This window comes from Aquarana catesbeiana, linkage group LG02 (genome assembly GCF_042186555.1).
Source record: "Aquarana catesbeiana isolate 2022-GZ linkage group LG02, ASM4218655v1, whole genome shotgun sequence".
Lineage (NCBI taxonomy): Eukaryota > Metazoa > Chordata > Amphibia > Anura > Ranidae > Aquarana > Aquarana catesbeiana.
This window is the reverse complement of record NC_133325.1, coordinates 772,167,301-772,184,526: the sequence shown is the minus strand read 5'-3', so window position 1 is coordinate 772,184,526 and position 17,226 is coordinate 772,167,301.

Genomic DNA, 17,226 nt, shown 5'->3' with positions numbered 1-17,226 from the left:
TTCCTTGATTAGAGTGGATACACCGAGGCAGGCCATATTGCACAAATAACTTCTCTACCAAGCTCTTAGCCACCGTGGATGCCTGCTGATCCTTTGTGGGAAATGCCTGGGCATGACTAGTGAAGTGATCAGTTATCAGCGGGACGTTTCCCTGCCCACTCAAGTCAGACTCCAGGCACAGAAAATCAATGCACACAAGTTCCAATGGCCCTTGACTTTCTTAGTGACCCATTGGGGCAGCTCGTTGGGGTAAAGTCTTCCTTTGAATACACCTCAGGCAGGAATGGCAGTAACCCTCGACTTCAATCCGCATGCGAGGCCAATAGAATCTGTCTCTCACCAGTGGAAAAGTCCTCTTGGACCCTAAATGGCCACGATGATCATGTAAAGCAATCAACACCTATCTATGTTTCTCTGGTAGGAACAACTGCCACAGAGTCCTCAAAGGGGTTCCTTCGGTAAACCACCCCTTGTTGCAGTTGCAACCAATCCCACTCCTTGTGCAGCAAGCGGGCTTCCTTCGGAGAGTTAGTGAAAAGCAGTTCAGGGCGCTGACTCTTTAAGGCCTTCAATGCCAGGCCGCAGAGAGGGTCTTCCACTTGGTCTCTTTGCAGATCCTTCTTGGATAGCTTTGGCAGACCTTCAGCCCCGACTTGGGTGACTTTACAGTAGCTTCTGGGCACTCCAGCAGCGGACACTCCAATGTCCTCAGCTCTGGCTCTACCGCTGACTTGTTGTTCTGCTCCTTCACAAAGGGCCCTCACTCCATCTGGGGTGAGGTGGGTCCACTCTTCTGGGGAGTCTCGGGAGCAGTGGGGTCTTCTCGACAAGGCATCTGCGTCCTTGTTTCCGACACCTGGCCGGTACTTCAAACTGAAGGTAAAACCTGATAGAGCGGCCAACCATCTATGGCCCGTGGCATCCAGCTTTGCAGTAGTCAGCAGGTATGTGAGAGGGTTGTTGTCTGACTTGATGACGAATTCTGTGCCATATAAGTAGTCTCTCAGCTTGTCTACCACTGCCCACTTCAAGGCCAGGAATTCAAGCTTGTGGGTGGGGTAGTTCCTCTCAGCAGGTGCCAAACTCCGGCTCACATAAGCGATAGGCCTTACATGTCCGTCATGCTCCTGGTACAACACCCCACCCTGCCCATCCCGGCTGGCATCTACGTGAAGTTCATAGGGCTTGGCAGGGTCGGCATAGGCCAAGACTGGGGCAGTCGTAATGCTCCACTTCAGTTGTCTGAAAGCCTCTTCACATTGAGGGGTCCACTGGTCTTGGATAGACTCTTTTTCTTCAGAGATTTCGTCACCTCTACCACATCTCAAATCACATGGGGAGACTGGCGTGGCTGGGTTTACTTGCCCCAGTAACATCTGAGTTTGCATCTTCCCGGGCGAGGCTGTCGTGTTGCGGACACTAACCAAAACTTTTCAGTGACTTCTCTGTAAGGCCTTCGTTGAAACCACCTCAGGAATAATTTCCAATCCCATCTCTCTTTCCTTACTGTTCGCTTCAAGAACAATGAAGGGGCCTGGCTGCTCCCAATTCAGCTTGATGCATGCTCTCAAACAAGCGACCTCATTGGGCTGTAACACCCTTTCATTCTGGTCCAAACGCCAGATCTTTCCCACTCCTTCAGCTGGGGCCTTCTCTTCTTGCACCAGACGCTGATAAGCTGATCTCAACATGGGATGCATACTTGGAGTTGAAGCGCCCTGCTTCTGGGCAAGGGGTGTTAACAGTCTTCTGACCAGGTCAGTATTGGTCCCGATGATGAGGGAACTTCTACTAGCCCCTGGTGGACGAGGACAGACCACCGCATAAGTATCAAACATCTCAGCCTTCTCAGCCACAGAGGGGTCAAAGGTCAGTTTGATGGGTAGATAACCAGCATAGAGGAAAATCTGAGTCCCGATACCCCATATTGCCAGCTCTTCTAACTCCTGTAGTGGCAAGTGTTTGAGATGCTTGTCGTAGAAGTCCCTGTAGAGGAGGGTCACTTGGGCCCCAGTATCCAGGAGGCCCTTGGTGTAGATTCCCTCTACCTGAATGGGGACTTCAGGAGAGGGTCCCACTAACTTGGAAGGGAATTTATAAGAAGTGGCATGTTTGGCCTGTTTGGTGGGTTGCATTCGCTCTTCCTTCTCACGGAGGTTTTGATTTGGCTTGTTTTTCTTCCGGGCCCCAGGGGTCTGGTGTGCACTGACTCTCCAATGCCGGGTAGTCCGGGTCAAGGGGAGTGGGACACTGGGCTGCTCAGAAGTGACAACAGGAGTTTTATGCAATGGTTTGAGCTTCTGCCGTGGTCTTTTTACATCATTGAGGTTTCTGGAGCTCGCTTATGTAGCAGGGCACCCGGTTGACTCCTTCACCGGGGCCCTCGGTAGTTTTCCGACGGCTTTTGGCTCTGTACCTCAGGTTTTGCTTGACTTGGGCATACTCATCAATTGTGTCTGGTCCCTCCACAGTTAAAACAAATTTCATTGCCCATTACCCTCTGACTTAAGGTCGTAGATGAAGTTTGCGGTGTTCTTGTCTCTGCTACACTGTCATGGGTTGTCTGGGTGACTTTTGCCATCAGTAAAGTCATCATCTCCATTATTTGCACCATTTGAGATTTTAGGGCGACTATTTCTGGGTTCTGCTCCATAGGCCCCTGTGACCTGACTTCTACTAAGGACGTAGAAACTGAACGAACAGCTGCTTGCTTGTCGTCAAACAGGGCCTCTTCTTCTCTCACTATATTAATGAGATCTGGGCACCTCAGGGACATAACACCCACTGATGTCCTCAGCTGAAGCCAGACTGGGTCAGAGCGTAGGGCTCACTTCAGGATTTGTTGTATTCTGGCCTGGTGTATGGCAGAATGTGTCATTCCTTTAGCACAATCTGGTAAAGCATCCTGTCCAACCGTCTGATATGTTCCGATAGGCATTCACCTTGGCGTTGCAGTTTGTGTTCAAATTGATAGATCAAGTCAGCTGCCTTCTCTGGCCGTCCAAAATCCTCCTGTAACATAGTCAGGTAGTCGTAAGCGGTACAGGTTGTGTTGCTGAATCTCAAGTTCCTAATAGCCTCAGCTGCGGCTCCCCACAAACTCTCACTGATACATTGTTTCTTCTGGGTCTCTGGCAGGTCCCACTCGTCTAGGGCCTGCATGGCCTGTTCTAGCCATGCTTCAAACTCCTCCTTTCCATTTGGCATTGACTGTTTTCCAGAGAAAATCCTCAGCTTCCGATATCCAACGTCTATACATATTGGATTGCTCCTCTGGCATTTTGACACAAAGTCCCCCATGGCTGTAAAGAACTCTGGTCCAATCATAGCCAGCGATGACTGAGAGGAAGCTGTTCCTGCTTGAATGGGGCTAATAGGACCCTCATCTGAAACCTTTGGATGTGTTATATACAGCTTTGTTTTGTTGCCTAGTTGTACACTATTCATTGCTCGGGGGAGCACATTGCATGGGGCTTCTATCTTTAAGGCTTCTATCTCGAAGTGATTCTTTCTACAAGTGATATGCACTTCATTCTCTGCACTAAGTTCTGCCTCACCTGATCATTCCTTCTGTCTCTTTACAGGTATGTGTCAGCTCATCCACATCTTCCACCGTTAACTGAAATTGGGATCTGCCTGCTGTCTGTGTGTGTGTGTGTCTCTGGTATGTGTCAGCTCATCCACATCTTCCACCGTTAACTGAAATTGGGATCTGCCTGCTGTCTCTGTGTGTGTGTGTCTCTGGTATGTGTCAGCTCATCCACATCTTCCACCGTTAACTGAAATTGGGATCTGCCTGCTGTCTCTGTGTGTGTGTGTCTCTGGTATGTGTCAGCTCATCCACATCTTCCACCGTTAACTGAAATTGGGATCTGCCTGCTGTCTGTGTATGTGTGTGTCTCTGGTATGTGTCAGCTCATCCACATCTTCCACCGTTAACTGAAATTGGGATCTGCCTGCTGTCTGTGTGTGTGTGTGTCTCTGGTATGTGGCCTTCTCTATCTGTTGCCCTGTGCGAACAACCATGACATTATTTGTTTTTCTGAACTGTCTTACCTAAGTTTTATGTGTTGATCTTGTCTTGGCCTCTTGCTATTCTGACTTTTGAAGCAAAAAGTTCACTTTGATTGCTAGGCACTCTTATAGTCACTCATGATTAATTAACGAACTTCAACCCCACCCTTATAACAGTATATATTTGAGCATCCTTAAGGGGTGAGCACATTGCTCGGGGGAGCACATTGCATGGGGCTTCTATCTTTAAGGCTTCTATCTCTAAGTGATTCTTTCTACAAGTGATATGCACTTCATTCTCTGCACTTCAGCGATTGCACGAAGCAAACAAATACAGCAATCTGCACTGGAAAGCAGCTAACAGACTGCAGGTGACCCGTCTCTCTATTAAGCTCTCCTTCCACTCTGTAACATGCACTCTCTACCACTGCTTCTGACACTCCTGTCCTCTCTCCTCAAACTCTATTACCTTCACCCCCCCCTCTCCACCTGCCTGCTTATACATATCACCCTGCCTTCTGTCTTCCCCCTACTACTGCTCTTACCAACTCTCGCTCATTCTACATCCATACACTGATAAAACCTCCAGTACTCTGAGACATGCCCCTTCACATAAATCACAGTCCCACATTACCTCCCTCACCCTCCTGTTTCTCCTAATCTCTGGTGACATATCCCCAAACCCTGGGCCACCATCATCTGTCTTTGCCCAACGCTCCCATCCCCCTACACCCTCTGGCAGGAGCCACAACCCACAGAACTTGGTCTCTATTCCTCTTTCCAAAACCAGCCCCCCCTTTTCCTGTGCCCTGTGGAATGCACGTTCTGTCTGCAACAAACTCACCGCCCTCCACGACCTCTTCATCACAAATTCCTTTAACCTACTTGCCATTACTGAAACCTGGCTTCATGAATCGGATACTATTTCTCCTGCTTCCCTCTCCCATGGGGGCCTTCTCTGGACTCACTCCCCCAGACCAAGTGGACGGAAGGGAGGTGGAGTGGGAATCCTTCTAGCCCCATGCAGCACCTATCAGGTTCTTCACCCACCTCCCTCTCTGACACTCTCCTCTTTTGAGGCACACTGCATTCAACTTTTCTCTGCCATTTCTCTAAGAATTGCTGTCATCTACCGGCCCCCTGGACCGGTATCAGCCTTTCTTGATGACTTCTCTGCCTGGCTACCCTACTTTCTCTCTTCTGAAATCCCCACAATTATTCTTGGGGACTTCAACATCCCTGTCAATACTAACACTACTATTACTTCTAAACTTCTCAGTCTAACCTCATCGCTTGACCTGAAGCAATGGATACAGGCTCCTACCCACTCCAATGGCAACACCCTTGACCTTGCCTTCTCCTATCTGTGCACTCCGTGCAACCTTTCCAACAATCCACTCCCACTCTCTGATCACCACCTTATTAGTTTTGCTCTCTCCTTGTCCTCCACCTCTTCTCCCTCCAACCGCCAAACAGTTACACGCAGAAACCTTCGCCACCTCAACCCTTCTCTTCTCTACTCTGCTACTGATCACCTCTATGACAAAATCTCCCCCCTGTCCTGCCCCAACCTAGCTACTTTCATTTACAACATCTCACTGTCTTCCTCCCTAGACAAGCTGGCCCCCCCTCACTACACGCAGAATTAGGCCCCGACTGCTACAACCCTGGCAAACAGATGACACCAGAAGTCTCAGAAAACGTAGCCGCGCTCTTGAGCGCCTGTGGCATAAGACTAAGACCCAGGAAGACTTCACACAATATAAATCTGCCCTCCTAAAATACTACTCCTGCCTTCACACTGCCAAACAGACCTACTTTATCACACTCATCAACACCTTCTCATCCAGTCCACGTCAACTCTTCTCTACCTTCAACACTCTACTCTGTCCTCCACTGCCTCCACCCACCAACTCACTCACTGCCCAGGAGATTGCCAATCACTTCAAAACTAAGATTGATACAATTCATGAGGAGATCGCCAATGCGCAAAAACCTCCCCCATGCAACACCCCATGTCCACAGATCCAATCATTACTTCCCTCATTCAACCCTGCTACTACTACTGAGGTTGCTAAACTTTTATCTAGCACTCATCTAACCACTTGCCCCCTGGATCCTGTTCCCTCGCAAATGATACGCTCACCCTCTGACTCGATTCTACGCTCTCTAACTCACATTTTCAACCTCTCCCTCTCTTGTGGCATCTTCCCAAACTCTCTAAAACATGCGCTAGTCACCCCAATACTAAAAAAGCCCTCACTGGATCCCACCAATCTCAACAACTTACGTCCCATCTCCTTACTCTCCTTCTCCTCCAAACTTCTTGAAAGACTGGTCTACAACCGATTAAGCGACCATCTGACCATGAATAAACTTCTTGATCCCCTTCAGTCCGGTTTTCGCCCTCAACACTCCACGGAAACTGCTCTCCTTAAACTCTCAAATGACCTACTAATGGCTAAAGCCAATGGACACTATTCTGTACTACTTCTCCTGGATCTCTCTGCTGCCTTTGACACAGTGGACCACCCCCTCCTCCTCAAAAAACTCCACTCCTTTGGTCTCCGTGACTGTACTCTTCGCTGGTTCTCATCCTACCTATCCCACCGCTCCTTCAGTGTCACTTACAACTCTACTTCCTCCTCTCCTCTTCCTTTTTCCGTTGGGGTCCCCCAAGGTTCTGTTTTCGGACCTCTCCTTTTCTCAATCTACACCACCTCCTTGGGTCAGTTGATTGCCTCCCACGGCTTTAAATATCATCTCTACGCTGATGACACCCAAATCTATCTCTCCACCCCCCAGCTCTCTCCATCTGTCTCCTCACGCATTACCAACTTATTAGCAGACATATCAGCCTGGATGTCACATCACTTTCTCAAACTCAACCTATCCAAAACCGAGCTCATGATATTTCCTCCCTCAGGTGCCACTTCCCCTGATCTCCCTGTCAAGATCAACGGCTCAACTATCAACCCATCTCCCCACGCCAAGGTCCTAGGTGTAATCCTGGACTCTGAACTAACCTTTCGACCCCACATTCTATCACTATCCAAAGCTTGCCGCCTCTGTCTTCGCAACATCTCCAAGATACGCCCCTTCCTAACCAATGACACCACAAAGCTTCTAATCCACTCCCTGGTCATCTCCCGCCTTGACTACTGCAACTCCCTCCTCATTGGTTTACCTCTAAATAGGCTATCCCCACTTCAGTCCATCATGAACGCTGCGGCCAGGCTCATCCACCACACAAACCGCCCAGCGTCTGCTACACCCCTCTGCCAATCCCTCCATTGGCTGCCACTCAGTCACCGAATTAAATTCAAGATACTAACTATAACTTACAAAGCCATCCACAACTTGGCCCCTAGCTACATCTCTAACCTAGTCACAAAATACCAACCTAATCGTTCTCTTCGCTCCTCCCAAGACCTCCTGCTCTCAAACTCCCTTGTCACCTCATCCCATGCTCGCCTTCAGGACTTCTCCAGAGCCTCCCCATCCTCTGAAATGCTCTTCCCCAATCCGTCCGATTTTCTCCTACTTTATCCACTTTCAGACGATCCCTGAAAACTCATCTCTTCAGAGAAGCTTATCTGGCCCCCACCTAACAACTGTACATTTATCTTCTCAATCAGCACATCACCCACAGTTATTACCTCTTGTATCTCTTGACCTTCCCTCTTAGATTGTAAGCTCTAAGGAGCAGGGCCCTCTGATTCCTACTGTATCAAATTGTATTGTATTTGTACTGTCTACCCTCAAGTTGTAAAGCGCTATGTAAACTGTTGGCGCTATATAAATACTGTATAATAATAATAATACACTTTTACCCTTGAAGCTGTCAGGTACCCCTTTTCTCCACTCTAACAATGCATGAGTGCGAGAGGTCCCCCGATCTGGTCTGACAGCAATCACCCATGCCCCTTCGGTCTGGGGACAGGGCCTTCACAACTTGACTTGCCTGTTCTTCCTCCCAGGCTTCGCCTGGGAGTTCAATTGCCACACTCGCTTCTGAGCAGGTGCCTTGTGCTTCACTCCACTGGACCACAGTGAGGGGGTCCATTCTGATTTTTAGATGGGGGGTACCCTCTGGGGGGGATTTGATTGCAGAGTAACAGTATCCCGGATGAGCCCCAACGTGTAGCACTGACTCCCCTAAGGAGCTGCTGATAATTGTTTTGGATCTGCTCTCTGCCTATCAACCCCTGAATATAGGCTCGACCCCTAGGCACAACTGTGTGGCAGTGTTTGTGTGAGGCCCAATGCTAAGAAGCAACACAATTATAATACAATATACTGTAATTCACCGTTACCTGGGTATCCGTCACTTCACCTGCTATAGGAATAGAAAACATCTCACACCATTTGTACTTTAACCACACAGTAAGTTTACTGGAAACTGATTTAGAATATAGAATACAATGTTGATTCTGATACACAAGGTCAATAACAATCAAGGTACATATAAATATTCAGACTCAAAGATCACATGAGTAATGCGTGCGGGCATGCCTCAAAGTGGGATCGATGCTCAGGGCGCTAAAACTTTGACACTCCTAACCTGCAGTACACTATACAGTATTAGATAACAAGGTAACACAGTACATATACTCAAGGGCTCCCCCTAGGTTGCACTGCAGTCCACAGAGTGTGTGTGTAAGAGAAATAATAAGTACTTTATAGTGAATGGCAAAGTCTTTGATCTTCTTTCTTCAGCTAGCCTTATTATACTGCAGTAATTTTAATCCAATGAGTAATGCCGCGTACACACGAGCGGACTTTACAGCAGACTTTGCCCGGCGGACTTTTCGACGGACTTTATGACGGACTTTCTGAATGAATGGACTTGCTTACACACAATCCACCAAAGTCCGTCGAATTCGTACAGGATGACGTACGACCGGACTAAAACAAGGAAGGTCATAGCCAGTAGCCAATAGCTGCCCTAGCGTGGCTTTTTGTCCGTCGAACTAGCATACAGACGAGCGGACTTTTCGACCGGATTCGAGTTCGACGGATTGATTTAAAACATGTTTCAAATCTAAGTCTGTCCAACTTTTGAGAAAACAAAGTCCGCTGGAGCCCACACACGATCGAATTGTCCGACGAAATCCCGTCCGCCGGGCAAAGTCTGCCGTAAAGTCCGCTCGTGTGTACGCGGCATAAGCAAATGTTAAAATAAGATAAAGGTGGTGGGTGAACTGTGAACTTGGTTGTGTGAAACACGTGCAAACTTCCTCTTCTATTTAAAGTGCAACTGAGCACTCTATGTTATGTGAAAGGCAAACTTTGAGGCCTGTGGTCAAACACAGTCTATGCAGTGAGACCGCTCTGTAGAACTACGAGTCTCAGCAATCCTCTGAACTAGGAAGCAAAGTGGCAAAGTAATATATATCTTGGGCAACAGCCCTCTCACCACACAGGACCCGAACAACTGTGCTGCTCTGCTTTTGTGATCCCAGTCCCACTCCCGTGTAGCATCGTCAAGCTGCACCCTCCGTCAGATGACCGGGAACCGTCTTGTTGGCTCCTTTGAGTGTCCTAGATCCTCAGGTCCGATCACGTGCTGGTCCAGCGCACTGTGCGTTAAATCACTCAGGAAGCTCCAACTCTGCTCCGTAGCATGCAGGTCGCAGTTCTTCCGATACACCCACATAGGTCCCTGCAGGCAGGTCTTACGTCCCGGGAAGAAGAGAGAGAAGCATGGCCGTGCTGTCTCTTTTATAGGCCTACCCAGCAGACTCCTCTGTCCCTGGCATTGTGGGTAAGTGAACAGGGCATCGTGGGTAAGTAGTGCACAGCCTAGTTAAACAAATGAGTCACTTCCTCTAGGCTTCACAGTATCATGCATAGTTGTTGGTATCATGCATAGTTGTTGCAACCACTAAAGGGAGCCATTTCCTTATTTAAAGAATACACACCATCCAGTACAAGGATTCTGGTAAAACCCCTGCGTTACAGTACATAACACACAGCTGCTGTGGAAAAACACTTGGAGCAGTGAATATACAAAAAAGATTACCAAACTCAACAGTGCTCAGGACTAAGGATGAGATTCGTGTTCGAGTCGAACCCATGTTCGACTCAAACATCGTCTGTTCGGCCGTTCACCGAATTACGAACGATGTCCAAATTCGAGTGGTGCGTCACGGCCCATAATTCACTGCGGCATCAGAGTGCATTCCTGGATGATTGGCCAAGCATGCACTATGACCTGCATGCTTGGCCAAACACAGCGCTGTCTGAACAGAGAGCCGTAATTGGCCAAAGCCTCCTTATGGCTATTTCCAGTTACTGTACTGTGTACCCCGCACAGTCTCACCTACAGTATAGCTACCTGCAGCCAGGTGCTTGTGTAGGCTCATTGAAGTATTTCCAGTTACTGTACGGTGTACCCCGCACAGTCTGACCTACAGTATAGCTACCTGCAGCCAAGTGCTTGTGTAGGCTCTTGATGTATTTCCAGTTACTGTACTGTGTACCCTGCACAGTTGCACCTACATTATAGCTACCTGAAGACAAGTGCAGGGGTTATCATACTAATATTACAGGCAGGCAGATATATATATATCCCAGTTTTCTGCAGCTCACTGCAGGCCAATAGTATGTCAGGAAGGCCAACAAGGAGAGGCAGACAGTCACAAACCAATAAAAGGAGGGCAAGCAGGCTCTGTGTCTAGAGGCAACAGTGCTGGTCGTGGAGATGGTGCATCCTCATCAGCACGTGGCCGTGGGACACGCTTGGCCTTTTTTTCGGCAGCTGGCCGTGTTGAGCCGCAACATGCGAAGACTTGGTCAAGTGGATGTCCAAGCTGTCCTCATCCTCCTCATCCTCTCTCACCCAGGCTCAGGGTACTTTGTCTTGCAATTCAGCTGCCAACGCGGCCTCTTCCCTCAGCTCAATGGCATCAGTCACTCCTTCCCTAGCCGCACCATGTCCTCCTGAGGAGTCCCTAGAACTGTTTGACCACAGTGTTGGGTACATGCTCCAGGAGGATGTCCAGCATTTTGAAGGCTCTGATGATGATATTGAGCTAGATGAAGGCAGTAACGTGAGCACAGAAAGAGGGGGTGCCCAAGAAGGACAGCAATCTGGCAGTCATGTTCCCCCTGCTGCAGCATACTGCCAGGTTTGCTCCAGTGATGAGGAGGGAGGGGATGTTGAGGTCACTGACTCAATGTGGGTGCCTGATAAGAGAGAGGAGGAGGAGGCACATCACCAACAAGGCAGGATGCCCTCCAGGGGCCAGCCTAAGGGCAGCACATTGACTGCATCACACCGCAGAGCTCCGCATGTGCAGGGCGCTGCTGTCTCTGCGCGTTTTTTCAAAAGTTCTTTGGTGTGGGCCTTTTTTGAGACGAGTGCATCAGATCGCACCGCTGCTATTTGCAACATATGTCTCAAGCGTATCTCGCGTGGCCAAAACATCTCCCGCTTGGGCACCGCATCCTTGACCAGACATATGTTGACCTGCCATGCAGTTCGTTGGCAAGCGTACCTAAAAGACCCACACCAAAGAACAAAGAGGACCTCTCCTTGCTCCTCATCAGCTGTGATCTCCAACCCCACTATACCTTCAGTCCTCTCTGAGACCTGCACTGAGAGGAATGAAGGTGTAGAATTAGGTGTGTCACAGCCAAGTACTTGCGGGCAATCTGCTATCGGTACACCGACATCAGATTGTACCAGGCAAATTTCCCTGCCCCAGCTGCTGCACCGCAGAAAGAAGTTCGCTCCCAGCCATCCACATGCCCAGCGGTTGAATGCTAGCTTGGCAAAATTGCTAGAACTTCAACTGCTACCTTTTCAGTTGGTAGACTCTGCCCCCTTCCGTGAGTTTGTGGAATTTGCGGTTCCTCAGTGGCAGGTTCCCAAAAGCCACTTTTTCTCAAGGAAGGCGATTCCGGCTCTCTACCGGCATGTGGAAGGCAATGTCTTGGCCTCGCTGGACAGGGGTAAGGTGCATATTACCGCTGACTCATGGTCCAGCAGGCAAGGACAGGGACGTTACCTAAGTTTTACGGCGCATTGGGTGACTCTGCTGGCAGCTGGGAAGAATGCAGGACAAGGTGCAGTAGTGTTGGAGGTTGTTCTGCCACCACGCCTCCAAAATGCCACTACTGGTGATTCTGACACACCTCTCTCCTCCACCCCCTCCTCCTCTTCTTCCTCCATGGCCTCTTCCTGTGCTTTGTCCTCAGAACCAGCGGTGCTCCGTAGGCATTCAAGGGGCTATGCAAGTACGCAGGCCAAAAGATACCATGCGGTGCTTGAGCTGGTGTGCTTGGGGGACAGGAGCCACACTGGGGCAGAGGTTCTGTCAGCTCTGCAGGGGCAGGTTCAGAGGTGGTTGACGCCACGCCAACTTAGGCCAGGAATGGTGGTTTGCAACAATGGCACCAACCTCCTCTCCACCCTCCGACAGGGACAACTGACCCATGTGCCCTGTTTGGCTCACGTCCTTAACTTGGTGGGGCAGCGGTTCTTGGGCAGGTACCCGGGCTTACAGGATGTGCTGAAGCAGGCCAGGAAAGTCTGTGTGTATTTCCGCCAGTCATATAATGCCAGTGCTCGGCTGGCAGACCTCCAAAAAGGAATTTAACCTGCCCAAGAACCGCCTAATCTGTGACATGCCCACCAGGTGGAACTCAACGTTGGCCATGCTGCAGCGGCTGCACACGCAGCAGAGGGCCATCAATGAGTACCTGTGCGACTATGGCACCAGGACAGGGTCAGGGGAGCTTGTTTTTTTTTCCCCACGCCAGTGGGCCATGATCAGGGATGCATGCACTGTCCTGTCACCATTTGAGGAGGCCACGAGGATGGTGAGCAGTGACAGTGCATGCATCAGTGACACTGTCCCCCTTGTCCACCTGTTGGAGCACACGCTTCGTGGAATAATGGACAGGGCACTTGAGGCAGAACAGAGGCAGGAAGAGGAGGACTTCCTTAGCTCTCAAGGCCCCCTTTATCCAGACAGTGTTACTGCATGCCCGCCGAACACACAGGAGGAGGAGGAGGAGGATTGTGTAAGCATGGAGGTGGAGCCTGGCACTCAGCATCAGCAGCAGTCTTTAAGGGATCATTTACAGTCCCAAGAAACCCATGGACTTGTACGTGGCTGGGAGGAGGTGGCTGCGGATCATGTTGTCCTTAGTGACCCAGAGGACCTCGGATCGAATGTCTCAGCAAACATACGCTGCATGGCCTCCCTGGTACTGAAAAGCCTGCGGAAGGATCCTCGTATTCATGGTATTAAGGGGAGGGATCGTTACTGGCTGGCAACCCTCCTTGATCCACGTTACAAGAGTAAGGTTGCAGTCCTTATCTTGCTGTCGCAGAGGGAGCAGAGGATGAAACATCTTCGGGATGCCTTGCAGAAAGGTCTGTGCAACGCGTTCTCAGAGACTGGGAGGTTACAAACTCCTGTTCCTGGACAACGTGTTGCCGAGGCTTTGGTCAGTCAAAGAAGGAGCGGTGGAGAAGGTGGCCGTCTGACCGATGCGTTCAGACAATTTTTTTAGTCCGCAGACCCAAGGTATGATCGGTTCCAGCAACCATCGCCAGTGTCTGTTTTACATGGTGCAGGAATACCTAGGGGCAAGATCTGACTTGGTAATTACATTTCTTGATCTAATATTTCACAGCAGGGCCCTGTGAGGGCTTACAGTGTTGTGGCAACACCAACACCTAAGGCCACAATTTCTGCAGAGTATATAGGGCAGGCCCCTAATTTAAAACATCCAACTTACAAACGACTCCTACTTGCAAACGGAAGGAGACAACAGGAAGTGAGATGAAATCTACCCCTAGGAAGGGAAATGCTCTCCTGTAAGAGTTAATATGGGAAAAACGTTTCTCCTTTCCACTGATGCTTTATCACCAATCCTTGTTTCACTAAAAACCTCCAAATTTTCTAAAAACATTTGTCATTGTGACAGAAAGTGAGGTGAAATCTTCTGAAGAGGAGCACAGACAGCAAAACAAATATCACAGGGGTGATAACCCTTCCCTATGTTTTCCAAAAAGCTTAAAAATAGATTTTTTTGGCTGGAGCTACACTTTAAAAATGTACCAGTTCAAAATTACAAACAGATTCTACTTAACAACAAACCTACAGTCCCTGTCTTGTTTGCACCGCCTGTATACTGCTGTTCAGAGTATATAGGGCCTGGGGACCCCACGCCTTTCCTTTTTTTAATTTGGGTGCGGGGTTCCCCTTAATATCCATACAAGACCCAAAGGGCCTGGTAATGGACTGGGGGGGGGGGGGGGTAAATTAGCCTTTAAAATTAGCACTTTTGATTTCTAACGTTCGAGTCCCATAGACTTCAATATGGTTCTAACGTTCGTGCGAATTTTCGGTCCGTTCGCAGGTTCTGGTGTGAACCAAACCGGGGGGGTGTTCGGCTCATCCCTAACTCAGACCAGCCCGTCTGGCACCAACAACCATGCAATGTTCAAAGTCACTTAATCACCTTGCGCCCACGCTACAGCGTGGGCCTTAATTGCCAGGAGGCTATCCATGTATGTCCTCCCAGAAACATGCTCCCCGCACGTCCGGGCGCGCATTGGAGAAAATCTGTGATGGCCATTTTCCTTGGACACAGCCAATCACAGATCCAGGTAAATGGTTAATCACAGTGACCATTTACCATGTGATTTGCGTGTCCAATGAGAGATGATTTCAAATGTAAACATATGAGATCATCTCTCATTGACGGCTTTCCCTCCTTACACAGACTCAGCGGATGAGGAGTGTGACAGTCCTAGCCAGGACAGAGGCTTTTGGAGGGGACTGAATGCCAGCCTCTTGCCAACCGATTATGGTCCCTGGCATTTGGGGAAAAGGTGCTCTTTGTGAGCTGTACGCCTGGGGACCCTTGAGGTGGCATTACTTTAGATTCAGGTCCATGTCCCCCAAGACACACAGACTCTGGGGACCCTGGATATGCCATTGTGATGGGGAGTCACTAAAAGGGGCACAAGGTGAATGAGAACCCCACTATGATCTGTGCTACTCAGACTCAATGCTGTATATATGTATATATAATGTGTGCTGTCTCATTGTGCTGTGTATTATTTGCTGTGCTAGTTTTGGGTGGGGCTGTATTCCAATGTTCTATTGTGTCTGTCTGCCTTGATAAGACTGTTTATTGATGAGAAGTTTAAACACACCTGACCTGTGTGTCTATTGTCATTGGACAGTTTAACCCGCCCTCCTTTACAAGGGTGGGGGGAAAGAGTCTCTGAGTTATTTTATCTGTTGTGTTCATGTATGATAATAAATGAGTTAATTCCTGTTTGACCCTCAAGACAGAGCCTCGTCTCGTATTTGGGGGGGAAGAATTATTCGTATGGGGTTCTTGTTCGGCTGATCGGAGTGTTCGGTAGCTGCCTTTGTGTTCGGAAATGGAATGTCCTAAACAGCTTTTACCCCTTTCATACTCGGGGTGTCGTTACAAGGAGGGAGAGTGATCTGTGATCACAATGAGTGATCTTTAACTTTTTCCTTGCCGATGTAGCGGGTGCTGCAGCCTGAGACTTAAATTAAAACAACCAAACTGACAGGGACAAGTTCGGAATGTCTGCAGCTATAAGGAGTTTTCCCCCTACCTTTTTTTCTTCTCACTGTATATGATTTAGAGGCATTAACAGGCAGGACAGCCAACTCTGCTCTAGCTCCTGTTTCTTCATTGGCAGAGGGAAGCTAGCCAATTATAGGAGCAATAACAGGAACTGCTGCAATGGATTCTGGAATGTGTAGTCCCCTTACCAAACGGCCCCATAGCCTTGTATAGGGTGAAACTACAAGAGCCAGCCTGCTCTAGAAATCAGGAAACTAAAAACTCCATCTTGCTTATTTGAGGGAATTTAGACTACACGAGGCATAGCAAGAGATTATACCTCTGGGAAAGGTTCTGCCAGGTCACTCCACTGCGTGATTTTAGGCATCCACAGCCAGTCGGGACATCCAGCATGTGAGAGGGGGATCCCAGGTGCATAACCAGAGGCACCTGCACTGACGGTGTGAAGCGTTCCAGTGTGAGGTGACAAGTCAGGTTACTAGAAGAGCCTGCCTGTTCCAGGACATTCGTTTTGGCCTTGACAGCAGGTTTGGGTGAGAGGGCTTTTGCCCATTTGCAGGAAACAAGGACACTGCACACAGACAGAGTTGTATGGACACTGTATACAGACATCATTGCTCTCAGTCACCTTGCTAACACTGTATTACCACAGGACACAAGTCCATTCAGATACAGATATATAGACGCCATTTTCCTTTTACCTTGCTGAAGAAGATTCTGCATTCCTAACATGATAATCCGGACCAGTTGTGTTGTTTGGCCCCGCTATTCAGAAGTTTAAGTGCACCAACAAGAGTGGCTAGTTGAAGATACAAAGCCTCATCTTTCTTCAAAGGGACTGAAGCTGCTAGTGCCATATGGGCTCGCACACACATGTTCAGGTCTCTGTATATCTAGTGGGTGTGTGGGATAGTTTATCTGGGAAGCCAAGCCATTAAATAGTTTTTCTGCCAGTAAATACCTCATACAGCCACTTCCTGTTTATTTTCTGGAAAAAAGCCTAGGCTTATGACATTGTGCACAGTTTGCCAGGAAGGGAGGGGGGATGAGTCATAAGAGAGCCAATGAGAGCCGCAGAGCTGGAGCTGTGCCTCTGTGGGTCTGTGTAAATCGAGGAAGTGAACAGGCAGCAGCTTCAGCTGCCCACAGTTAAAATGATTGCAGCCAGACTCAGTGGAGGGAGATTTCTGCAGCATATTTGGTAGGCATGTGCAATTCGTTTCGTTCCGAATTCGTTTAACGAATTTCGACAAATTCGTTAATTCGGGAATAAACGAATTAACGAAAACCCGTTTAACAAATTTTTTCCGAATATTCGAAAATTCGATAAAATTGGACATTCGTAAAATTCGGGCATTCGTACATTCGTAAATTAGTGAATTTGTAAATTTGTAAATTCGAAAATTCGGAAATCTGAAATAATAGTTAAATAATAATAACTTAACTATTAGTAATTACTAGTAACTTTTAAATTATAGGTATTGTAATTTCCTTTCAAATTTGGCTGTTAGTGAACGTATCATATACAAATTTATCCAAAGTTATGAATGATCCGAAAAAAACGGAATGGAACGTAATGAATTAATAATAATAACAACGTTTTATTATTATTTTTTATTA